We start from the raw sequence: 22,235 nt of genomic DNA, 5'->3' as shown, positions 1-22,235 counted from the left end.
CTTGGCTGGGTTATATTGCTCATATCATGCATATGGTGTCTTGCATTGCCATGCCATCTGCTTAGATTAGACATGCTTTGTGTGAATGCCTCTTGTTTGCTTTCTATATCAGATATGTGAATTATGCAATGCCATGTTTTTCAGCCAGTTATCATATATGTGAATTATGCACCGCCATGGAGCCATGCATCATATATGTGAATTATCTCATGCCATATTTTTTTCATTACGTATTCCATTTGTCGACAATCTGTGTATATTGAACTACTCTTCATGTGTATCAGCCATTTGAGGCGATTATGGAAAAATCTAGAGTGAAAACAAGGTCTTTAGAGCAGGCAATGGTACCTGTTGAAGCATATATCTCGATGGTTAAAGGGAGCTCCTCAGAGGAGGATTCAGAGACAGATGACTAGTCCTATATCCCACCTGAGTGTATGCTCTAAGTTGCAATGTTTATATTTCTCATATGATGCATATGGTGTCTTGCATTGCTTAGTTTAGACATCATATGCATAATATTGAATTCTATCTTCTTAGTTTACAGATCATACATGCCAGTGCCAGCTGCTTAGTATATGAATCAATTATGTCAATTATATCATGCCCTCCTGTATACTTAGACAACATGTATGTGAATTATTTCATCGCAACCTATTTTAGAAAGACATCATATAGTTTTGTCATGTCATCCTGTTTAGGTACTCATCATATGTTGAATTATGCCATTATATCCTGTTAAGTTATCCATCATATATCTGAAATTGTGTCATGCTATCCTGTTTAGTTAGGCATCATATATGTGAAATTGTGTCATGCTATCCTGTTTGGTTTGACAACATATATGTGAATTACCACATCTGTCTATCATACAACGTCTGTACGTTCAATTTCTTTTCTTGTTTATCAGCCATTTGAATTGGAGGAGGGTGATGGCAGTATCTAAGGGAGCAAAAACCCGTTCTTCACAAAAGACAGTGCTACCCGTCGATGCAGATAGAACCATGGTTGTACTGGCCCACAAACTAGCCCCACCACACATAATCGAGACTCTTCCAGATTGCACACTTACACCGTTGGGCAGAGAACCAGCTACAACCCATCTAACCGCAACCCCAGCGGATAGTAACCCACTTATAGTTGACAAAGCACCATGTCCACCACAGAGTACCCCCACACGAGCAGTTTGTAAAGCTACTGCAGTGCCCAAAGCATGAAGACCACCATAACTAACCCAAACTCCATGTTTAAAGCAGAAGAGCAACTGTTCTCAGGTCAGATTCCGTAGCTATGGTCCATACTCCTTTGCTGTTGCATCACTGTATTTACTCATACCAACTACTTTCAAATTTGAAGGATCCAATTGAAACTCCAATGGCGCAACAAGTATGTTTTAAACCTATTTCTTTAACTGGATTGTTGTCCTAACTTCTTGCTCTATGTTGATTTCAGTTTAAGTTGTATAAACAGTTATGTTCTCATGTGATGCACATTACAAGTGCTGCCAATGTTGTGTAGTTTCTCACACTTATATTCTGTCTATGCTGTTGTGTCTTAAAAATATATGAGTTGAACTGTGTCTCTATCTTGATTTGGGATCATAAACTAGAATGATATGGACAATACAGTGACCATAGTACATAGATATATGTTTGTTTCATGTTGTTATCCTGTCCACCTTACTACTGAACCGGTTTACCAAATTGAGTTTCATATACTACAAGCTAAACATGTGATGTGTCTGCTTGTTTCTCTTGTAGTATGCAAACAGAATATTGGAGAAGAGCACCCCACTATGCAATGGTAAAGAAAGTAATGTAGATAAGGTTCAAGATAGTGAGACAACCCTGTTGGTCTCCAAGAAAGGTGATAAAAACGATCTTGTAGACAGTGAGAAAACCCCACAGTCCTGCGTTGATGTAGTGTTCGAGTTACTGGCCAGTACCGCTGGCACAAGCTCTTCGAACTCGCTGCCTGAATCACTTTGGCTTCTTTAGTCTCAGCTACAAGCTGAAAGGCATCAGTCAGCTGTGCTGCGGCAAGAAGCGGAAGGACTGAGGAAGTCCCTGCAGAATTCAGATGCGTACTTTCTTGTGCAACAGCAAGCGCTGGAGGATTTAAGCGCCAAACAAGAGAAAGTTAATAAGCTTGCTAAGCATCTTGTCAGCATTATGGGTACCCAGGATATTGTTTCTTGAACTCTTCTGAAGTGGTTTCAGTTCTGGACTTGTTTTGCTGCGGCGTTTATATGCTGCTTTGTTCCCGATATTTGCACTGGTGGCGAACTTTGATGCCCAGTGGATGTAATATGTGTAATAGCCGTGATAGCCTAGCATAAGTTGCTTGCTTATTTATTTCCTTCTTGTCTTGTTTATTTCTTTGCTTGTAGTCAGTGCAGTTCTTTTTCCGCAGTTTGCTAGTGGATGCAATAACCTATTTTTTAAAACTAGGCCACAATAACCATGGGCTAATATTTACTGTAGTGACACTGGGCCTCCTACGGGCCGTAGAAACAGTGGGCCTTCTACGGGCCATAGAAATAGTAGGCCTTCTATGGGCCATAGAAACAATGGGCCTTCTACGGCTCGTATCATCAATGGGCCTTCTACGGGCCGTAGAAACAATGGGCCTTCTACGGGCCGTATCATCAATGGGCCTTATACGGGTCGTATGATTGGCCAAACATGGGCCAATAACAGGCCGCATTATGGCCGTAAATGGGCTAGAGTTGGAATCGTCCGTTCATGGGCCGAACATAACGGGCCATCGTTAATAGGCCGTATTTGATGATGCTATGAAAATGGCCCAACGTATTAACTGACCACAAATGGGCCGACTGTAACCACCGGCTGAATTTGGCCCACAAGCAGAAAATGACAGTAATGGGCCGTAAGTAAACGAATGCTGGAAATGAGCCCAAGAATAAATGGGCTCTGTGAAGGCCGAAAGATAACATGGGCTGGAAACGGCCCAACGGAATAACGGGCCGTTAATGGGTATAAAGTGATGCACTATTCATTACGGGCCAGTTTCACCACGGGCCGTTACTAGGTGTAAAGTGATACACTGTTCATTACAGGCCAGATTCACCACGGGCCGTTAATAGGCCAAGAGTTACATAGGGCCTCATATGGGCCGAAAGACGTCTTGGGCCATACATGGGCCAGAAGTGAAAATGGGCTGGAATGATATTGGATGGCCCATATGACGCTATTGGGCCTAATTCGGATAGGGCGTAATGGGCCTTGGGTTAGCGGGTTGTAAATGGGTTATATGCGAATAGGCCGTTAATAGGCTTTCCATGGGCCGGCCTGCCACCTTTTGACCAAGTCAAACGGGCCGGCCTTTTCACAGGAATGGGCCTCTGTTGGGCCATGCCACGTGTCGACGTATCATAGGCGACTTCTGTCCAATGATTGGATGACATCTGTCCCAACGATGAGCCGACACGTGTTTCCTCCAGCCAATGATGATTTTACACATGGAAAATCCCCATTGGTCGGGGCTGTTAACGGGTTATCGGATCCAAAACCCGGCCTGATAGCTTAATAGCGTTCCGTTACGGTGGATGCCATGTGTCGGTCACCCTTGATGAAAGCACTTCTGTGATGCGCGATTTATCGTCATGGAAGTGGACACTTCCGTGATGATAATTTTGGTAATGTCATGGAACACTTCTACCACAACACAGGTGTCGGTGTCAAAACCGGCGGATCTCGGGTAGGGGGTCCTGAACTGTGCGTCTAGGCGGATGGTAACAGGAGACAAGGGACACGATGTTTTCACCCAGGTTCGGGCCCTCTCGGTGGAGGTAAAACCCTACTCCTGCTTGATTAATATTGATGGTATGGGTATTACAAGAGTTGATCTACCACGAGATCAGAGAGGCTAAACCCTAGAAGCTAGCCTATGGTATGATTGTTGTTTGTCCTACGGACTAAAACTCTCCGGTTTATATAGACACCGGAGAGGGCTAGGGTTACACAGAGTCGGTTACAATGGGGAGGAGATCTTCATATCATATCACCAAGCTTGCCTTCCACGCCAAGGAAAGTCCCATCCGGACACGGGACGGAGTCTTCAATCTTGTATCTTCATAGTCCGGGAGTCCGGTCAAAGGTCATAGTCCGGCCATCCGGACACCCCCTAATCCAGGACTCCCTCAGTAGCCCCTGAACCAGGCTTCAATGACGACGAGTCCGGCGCGCAAGTTGTCTTCGGCATTGCAAGGCGGGTTCCTCCTCCGAATACTTCATAGAAGATGTTGAACACCAGGATAGTGTCCGGATCTGTAAAATAAGTTCCACGTGCCACCATAGAGAGAATAACATTTGCACCAATCTAATCTGCTGACGTATTCCGCAGCGTGACCTCACGCCACGGCCAGGCTTTTATTCATTTTACCGTTCCACCTCAGCGCGTTTAGCGAGGCGGTTTCCTTGGCACGTCTTGTCAAAGCAGAGATCGTGTCCCCTTATTCCGGGATTCTCATCAATACGGGCGTGGGTAACCCAACCGCGCCATTAACCGCGGCGCTCGGGAGATAAGCGAGTTTTATTAGGTCGGCGGGGGCTCGTAGTTTCGGCCGCCCATATAAGGGGATAAGAATCTACCCTTTCCATTTACACCTTCTTCCTCCTTTGCTTATTCGTCCCTGCGCGCTCGAGCTCCAACGCCCAAGCCCGCACTCTCCACCTCAACCTACTCCAATCATGTCCGGAGCGGGAGGTAGATGGATGGCCTCCTCCGTCACGGAGGGGCAAATCAAAAAGTTGAGGACGGCCGGATACTTGTCTGACGACATCGCGCACCGGCTTCCAGATGGGGGGCAACTCATCCCCACCCCCAGGCCCCATGAAAGGGTTGTTTTTCTTCCCCATTTCCTCCGCGGACTGGGTTTTCCTCTTCACCCGTTTGTCCGGGGGCTCATGTTCTACTACGTCCTGGACTTCCACGATCTGGCCCCGAACTTCATCCTCAACATCTCGGTGTTCATTGTCGTGTGCGAGGCCTTCCTCCGCATCCAGCCTCACTTTGGCCTATGGCTAAAGATCTTCAGCGTCAAGCCGAAGGTTGTGGGTGGCCGCCAAGCGGAGTGCGGAGATGCCATGGTGGGCAAGATACCCAACGTTACATGGCTCAAGGGCGCCGTCGTAGAGACCATCAAAGGGTGGCAATCGGGGTGGTTCTACATCATCGAGCCGCGTGACCCTGAATGGGCAGCGGCCCCCGAATTCCAATCTGGCATTCCCACACGGCTCACGTCTTGGAAAGAGACGGGCCTGTCGTGGGGTAACTCGGCAGAAGTGACCAGACTTCAAACCTGCATCAAAGACCTGATCAGCAGGAAGGTTAAACTTGTCATCGTAGTCCAGGTCATGCTCTTCCACTGGATTCTCCCGTGTCAACGACGGGTTTCAACTTGTGGGAGTTCGACCCGGCCCAGCACCAGACTCTGTCCCGGCTCTTCGACACAAAGCACGAGGATGCATGGAAGGTGCTATTCAAGAGATCCGAGGTCTCCCCTCCCGTCACCGAGGATCGCGGATTCTGCGCCAAGCGCCAAGCCAGCGCGGTGAGCTAATTTTCCCATTACGGGGTATCTGTTTTCCATAGATTTGATTCTATGCGGGATCTAAACCCCCATCCCTTTAACAAGACTGGCAGAAGAAGGCCGGATAGATCAACTGCCCGGCTCCTTTGCCCGAAGACCCAGCGGACGCTCGTTTAACGAAGCTGCTGGTCCCGGCACCTCACGTGGTGCCAGAGAAGAAGGCCAATAAGAAGGCCACGGGGACTCGAAAAAGCTCTCGGCGCCTGGTGGTGTCGGATTCATCGCCCGACAACCCCGACGCACCCTCCGCCTCGGAAGACGAGGAGGAGGAAGAAGAAGAAGAAGCCTCTCCCCCTCCAACAGGGGGAGGAAAGAAAAGGATGGCCGCCCCAACTAGGGAGGCCGGAGGGTCCAAGAAGGGGAAGACCCTTCTTCCGGACTATGCCTCCGATGCCGAAGACGGCGGGGAGGAATGGCCATCCAGGGTCAAGCCCCTGGCAAAATCATATGTGTCCGGTTACCCGAATGACTCATGGCGCTCCTTTATTATTCGATAGCTTCTGACGCCGAATTTTAATTATGCAGTCCACCCAGAGCTCAGCTCGGCGATTCGTCGAGCGGCTCCCTGAATTCGTCGGATATGAATAGCGCTTCACTTCCGACGACCTCCTCCCCGCTCCCTGCGGACGACGCCGAGGTGGAGTCCCAAAAGGGACCGAACCAGGAGGAGGTGGTCCTAGAGGCGCCCCAAGGTGACCTCCCGGACTCCAGGCCCAAAGGGGGTAAAGCCCCAGAGGGGTCTAAGTCCGGCCCCGGGCCGAACACTGCTCCGGAACCACCAATGGTTCCAGAGTCCGACAAGCGGCGCCTTCATAAGAAGGGCAAGCCTACGACGCCGGTGACCCCCGTCCATCCGGAGGCGCCGGACAATTTGCTTGAGGTGCTTAACAGCGCCTCCATCGACGAGGAACACTGCACTGTTATGAGTGCGGTGATTCAGAAGGTTCAGTCCGCCAAGAGCGGGCTGACAGAAGCCTGTACAAGTCTGTTAACAGGCTTTGAGGTATGTGTTCAAAACATATAAAAATGTTACCGCATAGACAGTAGCTCCTGATGCTCAGTTCGGTGTTCGGAAAGAAAAGCCGAGCTGAGGATCTAAAAAGATATACGCAGGAGTCTAATAAAAATATGTCAATATGGGAATGCAGGCTGCGCTGCTGACCTCTACCGCACTGACTGCGGAGGTCAATGCCTTGAAGGAGGACCTCGAGCGGTCCGAGAACGAGCTCGGCCGTGCCAAGAAGCAGCTCGAGGACAAGGAGGGTATGTAATACCGCATGTAAATGTATATATAAATACTTGGTTGCAAATAATGACAGGACCAACGTAAATGTTGCAGGGGGCATAGCCAAGGTGGCGACCCTGAAGGAGGCGGTCTCCAAGGCCGAAAACAGTGCGGCCCTGGAGCACACCGAGCAAGAGAAGCAGGAGGCGCGGGTGGCGGAGGTGCGGCAAGAGCTCCAGGCTCTCGTGGAAAAACACGGGAGTTTGGAGCGTGACTCGAAGACTCAAGAGTCCGAGCTCGCCCAGGCTCTTGAGAGTGCCAAAAACGCTAAGGCCGAAGCCCAGAAGGTCCTCCAGGAGATCGAGGTGATGAAGAAAATAGCGGCGGGTAAGGCATTCTTTATGCAAAGCAAGAATATAAAAGTTAATTATCTACTACTTACCCGAATCTGGAGCTCTCCAGGAGCGTTCGCCGATCTGCCCCATAGTGTGTCTGATGCCGCCACATACTACCGAGCCGGAGAGGGGAGCTCAATGGAAAAGGTGTTCTGGTCTCAGTATGCTGAGGTCGAACATCCGGTGCCCCTGAGCGACCAGCTGAAGCAGCTAGTCGAGCTCCACAAGGTGGCCGAACAGGCCATGAAGGGCCTCATAGCTCGGCTGTGGCCTGGAGAAGCCATGCCTGGGAGCTACTTCGGTCTGGTGCAGCGGCTGGTGGACGCGTGTTCGTGGATTGAAGTCGTCAAGCGCTCTGTCTGTATCGAAGGTGCCCGTCGGGCCCCTGCCCGTGCTAAAGTGCACTGGGGCAAGCTGGACGCGGAGAAGCTTTTGACGGACGCGCCACCGCCGGGCAAGGAGTATCGCACGCCCGAGATGTATTATAAGGGCGTCCTGAAGGGTGCTCGCCGTATAGCGGATGAATGCTCCAAAGATGTAATTTTTGAGTAGGCTCGCATCTGTTATCCTGTACGCTGAAAACTTTGTTCATATCCGTTAAGCAACGCTTGTTAATTTAAAATATTACCTTCTGTGCGGCCGTTTATCAAATTTGAGAGATGCAAGTCGTCGGCTTCGACCCCCATGCTGCGAGTGTTGGGGTGTTCGGGATAAACTTGAGCACTCTTGTTCCCATTCTTGGGTCCATCTAGGGAGGCGCTCAGCACAACGAACCAGGCCGTCGGACTTATAATGCTTTATCACTCTCACTTAGCCATAGAATTCTATAATTTTAAATTTCAGCGAAGCCCCTAGTATTCGGAAGACCGAGTTCGGGGCGCTATCCACGCCTAGGCCGGATAAGTCCGGTTCCTCGCTCTAAGCGGCATAAGTCTTTAAGGACTCGAAAAACCTCCCGAACAGCGACCGGTCTCTCGCGCTATCATGACGGTCAGTTTTAGCTTTCTCTACTGAGGTGTTAACCCAGCTCAACTGGGGAACAATCGCAGTAGTTCTCCCAGCGCTACCTTAGCCAACATTGCAAAATGTAAGGTACCAAAACATTGGATCCGAGCAAACCCAACTATTAACCAAAGACATGATTTGGAGCCGATGCATATAGTGCTATAAGTTCGGGGTGCCGCACTCATGAGAGTGTTCGGTCTTCTCACACCATGTTATGGGGTGCTTAAGCCCCTGGTGTATTGGCCGTACCAAAGTGTACGGCTGCATAATGTCATGACTGAACATACATATAAAAAAGGAATACAATAATAGATAGAAGCTATGTATTGTTTATTATTAAGGGGCTGCTATGAAAGCAGAATGATACAAATACTGCGATAAGCAAGAGATGGGATTATTTGACATGTCCCCCTCCAGGGGTAAGCTGCGGGTTTTGTAAGTAAAAGCAGGTATTTAACTCGTTATAGGGGCCACCTGGACATTCGATGCGGCTTGTCCTCACCCTGGCTGTTGCATCGTGTGTTCGGCGAGTGTATTGCCGGACAGGCCTTCTGAGTAGTTGGGTCTTGAAAGTATATAGAAAAAAGGAAAACGGCCGAATAGGGAGCCCCTAAGTGCGGTTGAGCCGCATTCTGGGTGTGCCGTAGTTGTGCCCCTCCCCTTATGCCCATGGTATTTTCAAAGCGTAATTATGTATGCGTGGTACCGATAGCACCATCTGACGAGGGCTGGGGTTGGGGCTGCACTGCTATGCTTGCTCGGATCGTGCCACCGGCTCTGTTGTAGGTTGCTTCGGGTGCGCTTGACGTTGTTCGGACGTTTAATACCCGGATTGGAGAGCTACCTTGAGAGGCTGCTCTGTACTTCCGCCGCCAGGGCTGCTGTGTGCTCCTCCGTTCGGAGAGAGCGTCGGTGTTTCCATTTACCATGATAACTCCGCGAGGGCCTGGCATCTTGAGCTTGAGATATGCGTAGTGTGGCACCGCATTGAACTTTGCAAATGCGGTTCGTCTGAGCAGGGCGTGATAGCCACTACGGAATGGGACTATGTCGAAGATTAACTCTTCGCTTCGGAAATTATCCGGGGATCTGAAGACCACTTCGAGTGTAACTGAGCCTGTACAGCTGGCTTCTACACCTGGTATGACGCCTTTAAAGGTTGTCTTTGTGGGTTTAATCCTTGAGGGATCGATACCCATTTTTCACAGTGTATCCTGATAAAGCAGGTTCAGACTGCTGCCATCGTCCATGAGGACTCTGGTGAGGTGAAATCCGTCAATGATTGGGTCTAGGACCAATGTGGCGAATCCGCCGTGACGGATGCTAGTGGGGTGGTCCCTTCAATCAAATGTGATCGGGCAGGAGGACCATGGGTTGAACTTTGGGGCGACTGGCTCCAACGCATAGACGTCCTTGAGAGCATGCTTCATCTCCCTCTTGGGGATGTGGGTTGCGTATATCATGTTCACCGTCCGCACTTGCGGGGGGAATCCCTTCTGTCCTCTGTTGTTCGGCGGCCGGGGCTCCTCCTCGTCATCGCTACGCAGCCCCTTGTCTCTGGTTTCGGCACTTAACTTGCCTGCCTGCTTGAACACCCAACAATCCCTGTTGGTGTGGTTGGCTGGTTGTTCGGGGGTGCCGTGTATCTGGCACGAGCGGTCGAGTATCCGGTCTAAGTTGGATGGGCCCTGAGGGTTGCTTTTGAATGGCTTCTTCCGCTGACCGGGTTTAGAGCCTCTGAATCCGGCGTTGACTGCCGTATCCTCGGTATTGTTGCCGTTAATGCGACGCTTGTGCTTGTTGCGACGTGACCTGCCATTGTTGTCCTTGGTATCCGAATTACCAGGGCTCCTTGTTATGTTATTGCTACGAGCTAGCCAGCTGTCTTTGCCCGCGCAGAAGCGGGTCATGAGTGTCGTAAGGGCTGCCATAGATTTCGGCTTTGCCTTTCCCAGGTGCCGGGCAAGCCACTCATCTCGGATATTGTGCCTGAAGGCTGCAAGGGCCTCGGCGTCCGGACAGTCGACTATTTGATTTTTCTTCGTTAGGAACCGTGCCCAAAATTGTCTGGCCGATTCTTCTGGCTGCTGGATTATGTGGCTTAGGTCATTGGCATCTGGTGGTCGCACATAAGTGCCCAGGAAGTTGTCAAGGAATGCGGATTCCAGGTCCTCCCAGCAACTAATTGACTCTGCTGGCAGGCTGTTAAGCCAATGTTGCTCTGGTCCTTTAAGCTTGAGCTGGAGGTATTTGATGGCGTGTAGATCATCACCGCGGGCCATGTGGATATGAAGGAGATAATCCTCGATCCATACCGTGGGACCAGTAGTGCCGTCGTATGATTCAATGTTTACGGGCTTGAAACCCTCGGGGATTTGATGATCCATTACTTTGTCTGTGAAGCATAGTGGGTGTGCGGCACCCCTGTACTGGGCTATATCGTGGCGCAGCTCGGATGAGCTTGGTCTGTTGTATTCGGCCTGGCCGTATTTATCATATCCGGTGTGACTGTTATCATCACGTGATGCGGGGCGCACATGTGATCCGTAGATCGATCTTGCTTGCCTTGCCTTGTTCTCCAATATGTCTTGCAGGTCTGTTGCGTCTCCCCGTACTCTGGCAAGTTTTGAGCGGTGCTGGGGTGTGGCTTGGGTCGAGGGCCCGAAGGCCTCTCTGTCGCGGCCACGGGGTGGCCGATCAAGCGCATCGTACGCTGGTGATGTAGGTTTAGTTGCTTCCTCCTCAAGTTGGGGTAGCAGCCTGCGCTTTGGGTAGCTCTTGGAGGGGCGCTCGAGTTTATACTCTTCGGCCGCCAGGACTTCGGTCCATCTGTCGGCTAACAAGTCTTGGTCAGCTCTAAGCTGTTGCTGTTTTTTCTTGAGGCTGCGTGCCGCGGCCATAAGCCTGCGTTTGAAACGCTCTTGTTCGACGGGATCCTCTGGCACGACGAATTCATCATCGTCGAGGCTTGCCTCGTCTTCGGAGGGAGGCGTATAGTTGTCGTCCTCAACCTCTCTGTCGGCCGCTCTCTCATGAGGGTTGGCTCCTTCGTCCTCCTGCACTGAATCCTGCTGGAGGGGGTTATCTTCGGCACTGTCCGGCATGTTGTTATCTCCGGTGCCGGATTCGCTGTTCTTGCTTTGGCGGGATTTAGAGCGGCGCCGCTAACATCGGCGCTTGGGTTGCTTCTTGGAGGGGTCATCCTCCATTTTTTTCCTCGCCATCCCCTGCTTTGGGGGTGTCCACCATGTATATGTCATATGATGAGGTGGCTTTCCGGTTCCCTATAGGTGCTGGTTCTTGGTCGTCCCCTTCATCGGCGTCCATACCGTCGATGTCTTCGGGGTCGAAGTCGAGCATGTCGGTTAAATCGTCGACAGTGGCTACGAAGTGGGTGGTGGGTGGGCCTCGAATTTCTTCGTCGTCCGTATCCCAACCATGCTGACCGTAGTTCGGCCAGGGCTCTCCTGACAAAGAGAGAGACTTTAGTGAATTCAGGATATCGCCAAAGGGCGAGTGCTGAAAGACGTCCGTGGCGGTGAACTCCATGATCGGAGCCCAATCGGGTTCGATCGGAAGGGGTGCGGAAGATTCGGAGTCCGAAACGGAGTCCAACACCTTGGAGTCACGGGCCTTGCAAAGGACTAGGCTGGTATTCGGCTCTATCGCCGTAGAGATTGCGGCTCCTGGGGCGGTGTCCAACCGTCTGTCCCTGGTTAGCACAGTCGGCTCTGAACTAATGGTCGGAGCGGACTCCTAAGCGGCACTATGGGCGCTGTCCGGCGGCAGAGCTAGATCATGCCCATCGAGACAGTGCGGCGCGCTCGGCCGTGGCTCGAATCCGTCGAAGATCAAGTCCCCGCGAATGTCGGCCGTGTAGTTTAAGCTTCCAAACCTGGCCTGATGGCCAGGGGTATAGCTTTCGATCTGCTCCAGATGGCCAAACGAGTTGGCCCGCAGTGCAAAGCCGCCGAATACGAAGATCTATCCGGGGAGAAAAGTCTCGCCCTAGACCGCGTCGTGGTTGATGATCGAAGAAGCCATCGGGCCTAAAGGCGACGACACAGAGGAACTCTCAATGAAAGCACCAATGTCGGTGTCAAAACCGGTGGATCTCGGGTAGGGGGTCCCGAACTATGCGTCTAGGCGGATGGTAACAGGAGACAAGGGACACGATGTTTTTACCCAGGTTCGGGCCCTCTCGGTGGAGGTAAAACCCTACTCCTGCTTGATTAATATTGATGGTATGGGTATTACAAGAGTTGATCTACCACGAGATCAGAGAGGCTAAACCCTAGAAGCTAGCCTATGGTATGATTGTTGTTCGTCCTATGGACTAAAACTCTACGGTTTATATAGACACCGGAGAGGGCCAGGGTTACACAGAGTCGGTTACAATGGGGAGGAGATCTTCATATCGTATCGCCAAGCTTGCTTTCCACGCCAAGGAAAGTCCCATCCGGACACGGGACGGAGTCTTCGATCTTGTATCTTCATAGTCCGGGAGTCCGGCCAAAGGTCATAGTCCGGCCATTCGGACACCCCCTAATCCAGGACTCCCTCAACAGGTATGACTATCTTGATTCTGTCATAAATTTGTCATGGATGTACATGCATGACAAAAAACGCGACCTACTGTGACAAACACGTATCATCACGGAAGTGTATTTTTTTGTAGTGTGATCACCAAAACATACATCAAGTAGATCACGTGAATATCCCATTGTCACCATAGATAAGCACATGCAAGACATACATCAAGTGTTCTCAAATCCATAAAGACTCAATTTGATAAGATAACTTCAAAGGGAAAACTCAATCCATTACAAGAAGGTAGAGGGGGAGAAACATCATAAGATCCAACTATAATAGAAAATCTTGCGGTACATCAAGATCGTGTTGTATCAAGAACACGAGAGAGAGAGAGATCAAACACAAAGCTACTGGTACATACCCCCAGCCCCGAGGGTGAACTACTCCCTCCTCATCATGGAGAGCGCCAGGATGATGAAGATGGCCACCGGTGATGGATCCCCCCTCCGACAGGGTGCCGGAACAGGGTCCCGATTGGTTTTTGGTGGCTACATAGGCTTGTGGTGGCGGAACTCCTGATCTAGGTTATATTCTGGAGGTTTGGAGATTTATAGGAGAGGTTGGCGTCGAGAACAAGTCAGGGGCCCCACAGGGAGTCCACGAGGCAGGGGGATGCTCCCTGGGGGGCGCCCTCCACCCTTGTGGGTCCCACAGGACTCCCCTCCGGTAACTCTTCATTCCAGTATTTTGTATATTTTCCAGAAAAATATTTGTTGATTTTTAGCGCATTCCGAGAATTTTTATTTCTGCACAAAAACAAACCACGGTAGTTCTGCTGAAAACAGCGTCAGTCTGGGTTAGTTCTAACCAAATCATGTAAAAATATTAAAAACATGGCATGAATACATCAAAAATTATAGATACATTGGAGACGTATCAGTGCCCAGTTTGGGTCGGGGAGGACACTACACGGACCTCAGGCGGACACACTCGGACGTTCGGGTCGACCCGTTGGGCCAAGTTTCGTGTCCGGATGACCCAAACAAACAAAATGGGTCGCCCATTGGAGTTGCTCTTACATCACCTTTATTGCTACTAAATAATGCATTAATGCTTTTATTAATTTTATTCGTTTTTAATTGGTGGTCAACTTGGGTGGTACAATTGAATGCTATTGTTCAATTTAACTTTGATCGATCATGCATTATATCCCTCCATGAGATGGCAATATTCAAGGATAAGCCTATGCAAAAACTAATGTTACAACATGCACCATGATGGATAGAAGTGGAATCTTTGATTCATCATCGTTAAGCAAACCTACATCGAAGGGTTCCAATAAAATTTATAAGCAGGACAACATCCCAGGACCGCTGGCTGTAATACCACATTTCGACCACATCAAGCCCGTACCAAGATGGCAATGTAATTGTCCACGGTATTAGACAATCTTCGTAAGTTTCTATAGAGATTAGTGTCTCCTTTGGTTTAGAGGAATATTGTAGGAATTTCATAGGATAGGATTTATATAAAAAATTCCTTTAGAGCCCTTTGGTTTGTAGGGATGGAATCCTATTCCTATGGAGGGATTCTTCCCATCCTCCACATTTTGTAGAAAAATAAACATTAGCCTAGACTCAGTGGATAAAATCCTATGATGTGAATCAAAGGGCATCTCCTTTCCTATTCATACTCATAGGATTTGAGATATTTGTCATGTCATTTACTATGACTTTCCTATTCCTACATTTTTCCTACTCTATGAACCAAAGAAGGCCTAGACCTTCTTTGGTCTGGTGGAATTTTGTAGGAACTCTATAGGATATGGTTTCTATAGGAAAAGATCCTTTAGAGTCCTTTTGCTGGTAGGAATAGAATCCTATTCATATGGAGGAATTATTCCTATCCTTCACATTTCCTAGGAAAATAAAATAAGCCTAGACTCAATGAAAAAAATCTATGACATGAACCAATGGACATCTCATTTCCTAGGATTTGATATACATGATACCTCATTTTCTATAAGTTTTCTATCCCTATGATATATCTACCCTATGAACCAAATGAGACCTTATTAATTTGTTCTTGTAATATTAATTTATTGCATTTTTTGCTACTAAAGTTGTATTGAACCAACGATAATTAATATGGATCAGAGGGAGCAATTAGGTAATCATAGACTTAAAATATTGCCTACATTATTCAGTACAAGCAAGCATTATGCTACACAATGGCGATTCCTTCCAATCCCGAGTAATCTGATAAATTTGATTGCCCCGTGAAAATCGTGCGGCTCAGGACACTCGTCTTGGAAAGTCATCACAAGACACATGTCTTTGATACAACTTACGAACAATCAACTAAGGAAAACTATATGAGAATTGCAATATTATGAAATTTCTATGAATACCCTCTATGAAATGTGGAAGAAAGAATATGACCTATTTCTTACCTAAAAATAAATAATTTGACATGTTACTTTATTTTAGCCGTATCCTCGACGAAAATTATTTGAGATTTTTTTGCGGTGATTGTTTTGTTGGGCTTTTCTTTCGATTTTTTCTTGAGAGTTGATGGGCGACTGCAGACGAGTTGTTGACAATACTGTTATGACGAGAGTTCTATGTCTTTTTTGTTTTTTTAACACAATAGCTAAATGACAGTTGACTGACCTTCATTTTGGGACAGTCGATTACGAGAAGGGCGAAGAAGTTTGCTAGAGGGTCACCCCATCATCTATCGTTGAGGGCGGTGGGAGGGGTGGGGGTGGGGGTAGAAGCACTACGGTGGTGCAAGTTCGCCAAAGAAAAAACCGGTCATCGTCAGGGCTAGAAGGATGGCCGGGGGCGGCGACAACATGGCGGTTGATGACCCACAAGTATAGGGGATCTATCGTAGTCCTTTCAATAAGTAAGAGTGTCGAAACCAACGAGGAGCAGAAGGAAATGACAAGCGGTTTTCAGTAAGGTATTCTCTACAAGCACTAAAATTGTAGGTAACAGATAGTTTTGTGATAAGATAATTTGTAACGGGTAACAAGCAATCACTAAAAAAATACACTTCCATTATGATACATGTTTGTCACAGTAGGTCACGTTTTTTGTCATGCATGTACATCCATGACAAATTTATGACAGAATCAAGATAGTCATACATGTGCTGTCGTAGAAGTGTTCCATGACATTACCAAAATTGTCATCACGGAAGTGTCCACTTCCATGACGATAAATTGCGCGTCACAGAAGTGCTTTCATCAAGGGTGACCGACACGTGGCATCCACCATAACAGAACGCCGTTAAGCTATCGGGTCGGGTTTTGGATCCGATAACCCATTAACAGCCCCGACCAATGGGGATTTTCCACGTGTAAAATCATCATTGGCTGGAGGAAACACGTGTCGGCTCACCGTTGGGACAGATGTCATCCGCTCATTGGACCGAAGGCGCCTATGATACGGTGACACGTGGCACGGCCCAACAGAGGCCCATTCCTGTGAAAAGGCCAGCCCATTTGACTTGGTCAAAAGGTGGCGGGCCGGCCCATGGAAAGCCTGTTAACGGCCTGTTTGCATATAGCCCATTTATAGCCCGCTAACCCAGGGCCCATTACGCCCTATCCGAATTAGGCCCAGTAGAATCACCTAGGCCGTCCAATATGATTCCAGCCCGTTTTAACTTCCGGCCCATGTGTGGCCCATGACTTCTTTCGGCCCATATGAGGCCCTTTGTAACTCTTGACGCATTAACAGCCCATGGTGAAACTGGCCTGTAATGAACAGTGTATCACTTTATACCCATTAACGGCCCGTTATTCTATTGGGCTGTTTCCAGCCCAAGTTATCTTTTGGCCTTCTTAGGGCCCATTGATTCTTGGGCTCATTTGCATCATTCGGTTACATACGGCCCGTTACTGTCATTTTCTACTTGTGGGCCAAATTCAGCCCGTCGTTACAGTCGGCCCGTTTGCGGACCGTTAATATGTTGGGCCGTTTTCACGTAAAAAACTGTTGGGCTGTTTTCATAGAGTTATCAAATACGGTCCATTAACGGCCTTTTATGGTCCACGAATAGTACGACCCATGATTGGCGAAATGATGATACGCCCTGTAGAAGGCCCATGGATCTAAGGCCCGTATGAGGCCCATGGATCTACGGCCCGTATGAGACCCATGGATCATACGGCCCGTAGAAGGCCCATGGACCCTACGGCCCGTAGAAGGCCCATGGACCCTATGGCCCATAGAAGGCCCATGGACCCTAAGGCCCGTATAGAAGGCCAATGGATCCTACGGCCCGTATGGAAGGCCAATGGATCCTACGGCCGGAAGAAGGCCCATGGATCATACGGCCTGCAGGAGGCCCATGGTTACAATAGTATGTGTGTTGCCATGATTATTTTGGCCTAGTTACCAAAAATAGGCTATTGTGGCCACTAGAAAAACACAGAAAAAGAACTGCAGTGACTACAAGCAAACAATTAAACAAGACAATAAGGAAATAAATAAGCAAGCAATTAATGCTAGCCTATTACCGCTATTACACATATTACATCCACTTGGCAGCAAAGTTCGCCACCAGTGCAAATATAGGGAACAAAGCAGCATATTACATACACTGGCCGTCAAAATTGGCCACCAGTGCAAATAAACGCGGCAGCGAAACAAGAGCATAACTGAAAAAACTTCAGAAGAGCTCAAGAAACATTATCCTAGGTATCCACCATGCTGGCAATAAGCTTAGCAAGCTGATTAGCTTTGTCCTATTTGGCGCTAAAATCCTCCAACGCTTGTTGTTGCACCAGAAAGTATGCATCTGAATGCTCCAGGGACTTCCGTAGTCCTTCCGCTTCTTGTTGCAGCACAGTTGATTGATGTCTTTCAACTTGTAGTTGAGACTCAAGAAACCGAACTGATTCAGATAGTGAGTTTGAATAGCTTGTGCAAGCGGTAGTGGCCAGTAACTCGAACACTAAACCAAGACAGGACTTTTGGGTTGTCTCGCTGTCTTCAAGATAGTCTTCCTTAGCTGTTTTAGCAGCTTTGTTGGAGACCAACAAGGATGTGTCACTATCCTGAACCTTATATGCATTACTTCCTTTACCATTGCTTAATAAGGCACTCTTCCCCAATATTCTGTCAGCATTCTAAAAGAAGAAACAAGCAGACACATAACAAGTTTAGCATGTACTAGTATATGAAACCCATTTCGGTGAACCAGTTCATTAGTAAGGTGGACAGGATTAAACTACCAAGTCTTCTATTGGCAAGTACTAGTACATAATAAAAGCATCAAACAAACATATATCTATGTCCTATGGTCACTGCATTGTCTTGCCAAATCAAAATAGAGACACGGTTCAAATCATATCTGTTCAAGACAAAGCAGCAGCGAAAGAATACACAGCGTGGGAAACTACATGGCACAACAAGATTTCAGATGGGTACCACGGGTCTAAATATACAACAACACTATTTGCTCTATTGTGATGCTAGTAATGTGCATGATATGAAAGTCAACTGTATACACAATTGAAATTGAAATCAAAAGAGCTATTGATAAGAGCGAACCTGTTAAAGAAACATGCGTGAACATACCTACTGTGCCATTGGAGTTTTGATTGGATCCTTCAATTTAAAAATAAGTTTGTATGAGTAAATACAGCGATACAAGAGCAAAGCAATCATAGTTAAAAAAGGCGCGCCTAAGCGAGCGCTCAAGCGCGCCTAGGCTCTAGGCATTGGCAAAACGCATTGCGCATAACTACGCTTAATCTGTGCATAACTGCGCATAAGCATGCGCTTTGCTCAGTAAAGCGCAAGGCGGTGACAAAACGCACAATTAATGCCTAGCGCTTTTTTGAACTATGATAGCAATGGAATCTTAAATTAGAACAGTTGTTCTTCAGGTTTAGGCACTTGTTCTACATGAACAGAGTACAGTAAGACGCAAGAATATAATACTTAAAAATAGAAAATGAGCTCATAGACCTTACCACATTCTTGGTTCAGGACCAGTACAGAACAAGGCGTTCCCAGTCATCGTCCAGTAAATGTGTCTCAGGAGAACGTAAGGGAATTTGATGAGTTTCTTTGCCAGTGAAGTACGTTTTCTTCAGGTAATTCCGATACTGCCACCAAGCATTCTTGAAGATAGCAGAGGTATTAGCACAGGTTACATCATCCCGAGTTTCCAAATCGGTCCTTCTCTATAGAGAAAAATGGGAAATTTTGCTGTATTATAACCATCATGGAGGTAGGATGTATGGGACGAAGCAAAGTAATTGCCATGAATAACATTACTTACACATGACTCCTGGACAAACACCTGCAACTGGCATTTTCCTTCATCTTCAGTATAATATTTCCAAGATGGGAAGATACGCACATACGATTTAACAACATCAAATGCGATAGATGTTAAACTATGACTAGCTGGTTGTGCTTCCTCCACAGGAATAGGCGTACTAACTGGTGGAGTTGGGGTTCGCCGTGATAGTACTGGCCCTTTGGGCACTAGAGCTGCCTTACTAACTACTCTTGTTTGGGAGCTCTGTGGTGGAGATGGTGTTGTGTCAACGGGAACTGGGTTACTATCGGCTGGGGTTGGGGTTAGATTGGGTGAAGCTGGTTCTCTATCCATCGCAGTAGGGGTACAATCTGCAAGAGTTTGGGTTATGTGTGGTAGGGCTGGTTCTTGTGCATGTACAACCGGGGTGCTATCTCCACCAAGAGGTAGCACTGTTTTATTTGAAGACCGTGTTTTCAGTCTGCTAGATACTGGCATCACCCCCTCCAATTCAAATGGCTGATAAACAGGAAACATAGTTGAATGTACATACATTGTATGAGAGACAGATGCAATAGATAGTGTGGAAAAAAGAGGGCATGAAATAGTTGACATGTATATTGTTTAACTAAAATGGATAGCATGACATAATTTCACATATATGATGTCTATCTAAACTGGATAGCATAGCATAACATAATTCAAAGATATGATGAATAACTAAACATGATCGCATGACATAATTCACCTACATGTTATCTAAGTAATCAGGATCGCATCATTTAATTCACATATGTGATTTATATGCTAAACAGAGGGCATTCGATATGATGTCTGAACTAAGAACATGGTGTTGAATATTGTGTATATGATGTCTAAACTATGCATTGCAAGACACCGTATGCATGATATGAGCAGTATAACTGTGCCAAGTTAGAGCATACACCTCAGTGGGGGAATATGACTGGTCATCTATCTCTAAATCCATCTTTGAGGAGCTATCGGAACCCAACAAGAGATCTTCTTCGACAGGTAGCACTGTCTGCTCTGAAGGCCTTGTTTTCACTCCAGATTTTTCCATCTCCCACCCAAATGGTTGATTCACAGGAAGAGTAGTTTAATGTACAAACATTGTTGACAAATGGAAATGTAATGACGAAAAGGATGGGCAAGATATCATTCAAATATATGATGCCTGGTTAAACAGGATGGCATTGCACATTTCACATATATTATGGCTGGCTAAAAGATGTGAGACTGCATAATTCCCATATATGATATAGAAACTAAACATGTGGCATTACAGAACATGTCTAAACTAAGCAGATGACATATATGATGTCAAAAGTAGGCACTACAAGGCAACATATGCATGATATGACTAACATCGTCATGCCAAGGTAGAGCAAATACCTTGGGGGGTAAATAGGAGTGGTCAGCGGCGTCTGAATCCGCCTCAGAACAGACATCTTCCTCTGGATTACAATCTGGAGAGGGGTGGGGAGGGTTTTCCATTGAACCCACCATGGAGTGATGTCTACATGACATTGTATTGCCGCGCAAAACTCTTCTCTTTTTCTCTACATGTTCAGCATGACTGTGTACAATATCTGACATGAATACGAAAAAAATATGGTGAGATTATGTAAGGAGAGCATGCAGAAATTTAGAGTGATGGTAATAACCAGTGGATGGATCCAAAAATAATGATAGCAGGCTAATGATTGCTTTAAATTAATAAAAAGACAGATGATGATTTCTTTACTATTTATTTCCCACCCAAGATGAACAACATAGGCATACCCTAGGTGAACCAGATATTAGACATACATATTATTCATTGCTGCCTCGATATGTGCCCCACAACTAATTTAGAACTCAAGTTTGAACATTAATTTGGACCTGACTTGGGAGTCCAGGAGCTGAACAGGATGATAAAGTAGCAGGTAAGTTTAAGCAATGCATAACATAAGCAGAAACAAAAGAGTGCATCCTCTCTTGTGGACCCGTGTACTCCTCAGGTTCATCTGCTGAGTCGATGATGGTGATGCCATTGCGGTGGGTGCCGGCGGCAGGGAAGGAGATCTAAGGCGGCGAAAGACGGTCAGGAGTTGTGATATCTGGTTTGGTGGATGCTTCTGTCAATGGAGCAGCTTAGGTGAGGTGTACGACGTTGCGGCAGGAGCAGGACAAACCACACAAAGTTCCCTTCGACACGTACCTATAACTGAAGTAATTCTGTAAGGGCTCATTTGGCTTGCATGATTCTTAAAACGCAAGGATAGGAAAAACACTGGAATAGGATAGGAAAATGCACATGGTAAACAGAGCATTTGTAAACACAGGATTTCTGTCAACTTGGGTGTTTGGTTTACAGGAATTGGAAGAGCAGAGGAATGCAAAGAAACATGGCCAAAATAAAGTGAAACCATATGAAAGTGTGTACAGTTAGAATGTTATTCTCGCACTAATGCACTTGGTCTTATTTTCATGCATAGGATTTTGAAAAGTAGGTCCAGGTGGATGTTTTGCTCCATTCCTTTCAACAAAATGCATGAATAATTAAATAGTAGAGTGCCATTGGAAAATTCCCTATTGCTCTGTTTTTCCGTTGAACCAAAATAGCCCTAATGGATCGACATGAATGTATAGTAATAAGTGATGCAACAAGTGTACAACCTCTTTGCCGTAGCCGTGTCAACCTCAGCATCATTGGGTTGGTCGTTGAAGCAGTTGAGGCAGAGGTGGCTGTCGGAGGTGTGGAGGAAGATCTGAAGAATCTGTAGACGGTGTCCATGGCACTGCTCTATTGTGATGGATCATTCTGTCGTTGGAGCAGCTCTGGTGAGCCGTAAGACGTCAAGGCTGAAGCAGCACAAGACATACATTGTCAATCTCAAGTGGGATTCTAATAGCATCTCCAATAGATGATGTAAAATAGATGTAAAATTAACATCACCAAAAACCACCTGACTACGACAGATGAGGTAAAATTGTTGACTCTGAACTTAACTGTCGAAACTGAAATTTACTGTGGAATCTGAATGCTACTGTAAAAACTGAATGCAATGGTAGCAGAGAGGCACTTGACATGTAGTTTAGGGAGGGCCTGCAGTTCATCTTCAACCTGCACCCCCCTGAGCCGCCAGCCACCACCGGTCGAACCGCCGGCCCCAGC

The sequence above is a fragment of the Triticum dicoccoides genome, chromosome 1B, assembly GCF_002162155.2.
Source record: "Triticum dicoccoides isolate Atlit2015 ecotype Zavitan chromosome 1B, WEW_v2.0, whole genome shotgun sequence".
Taxonomy (NCBI): domain Eukaryota; kingdom Viridiplantae; phylum Streptophyta; class Magnoliopsida; order Poales; family Poaceae; genus Triticum; species Triticum dicoccoides.
This window is presented reverse-complemented; position numbering follows the sequence as displayed.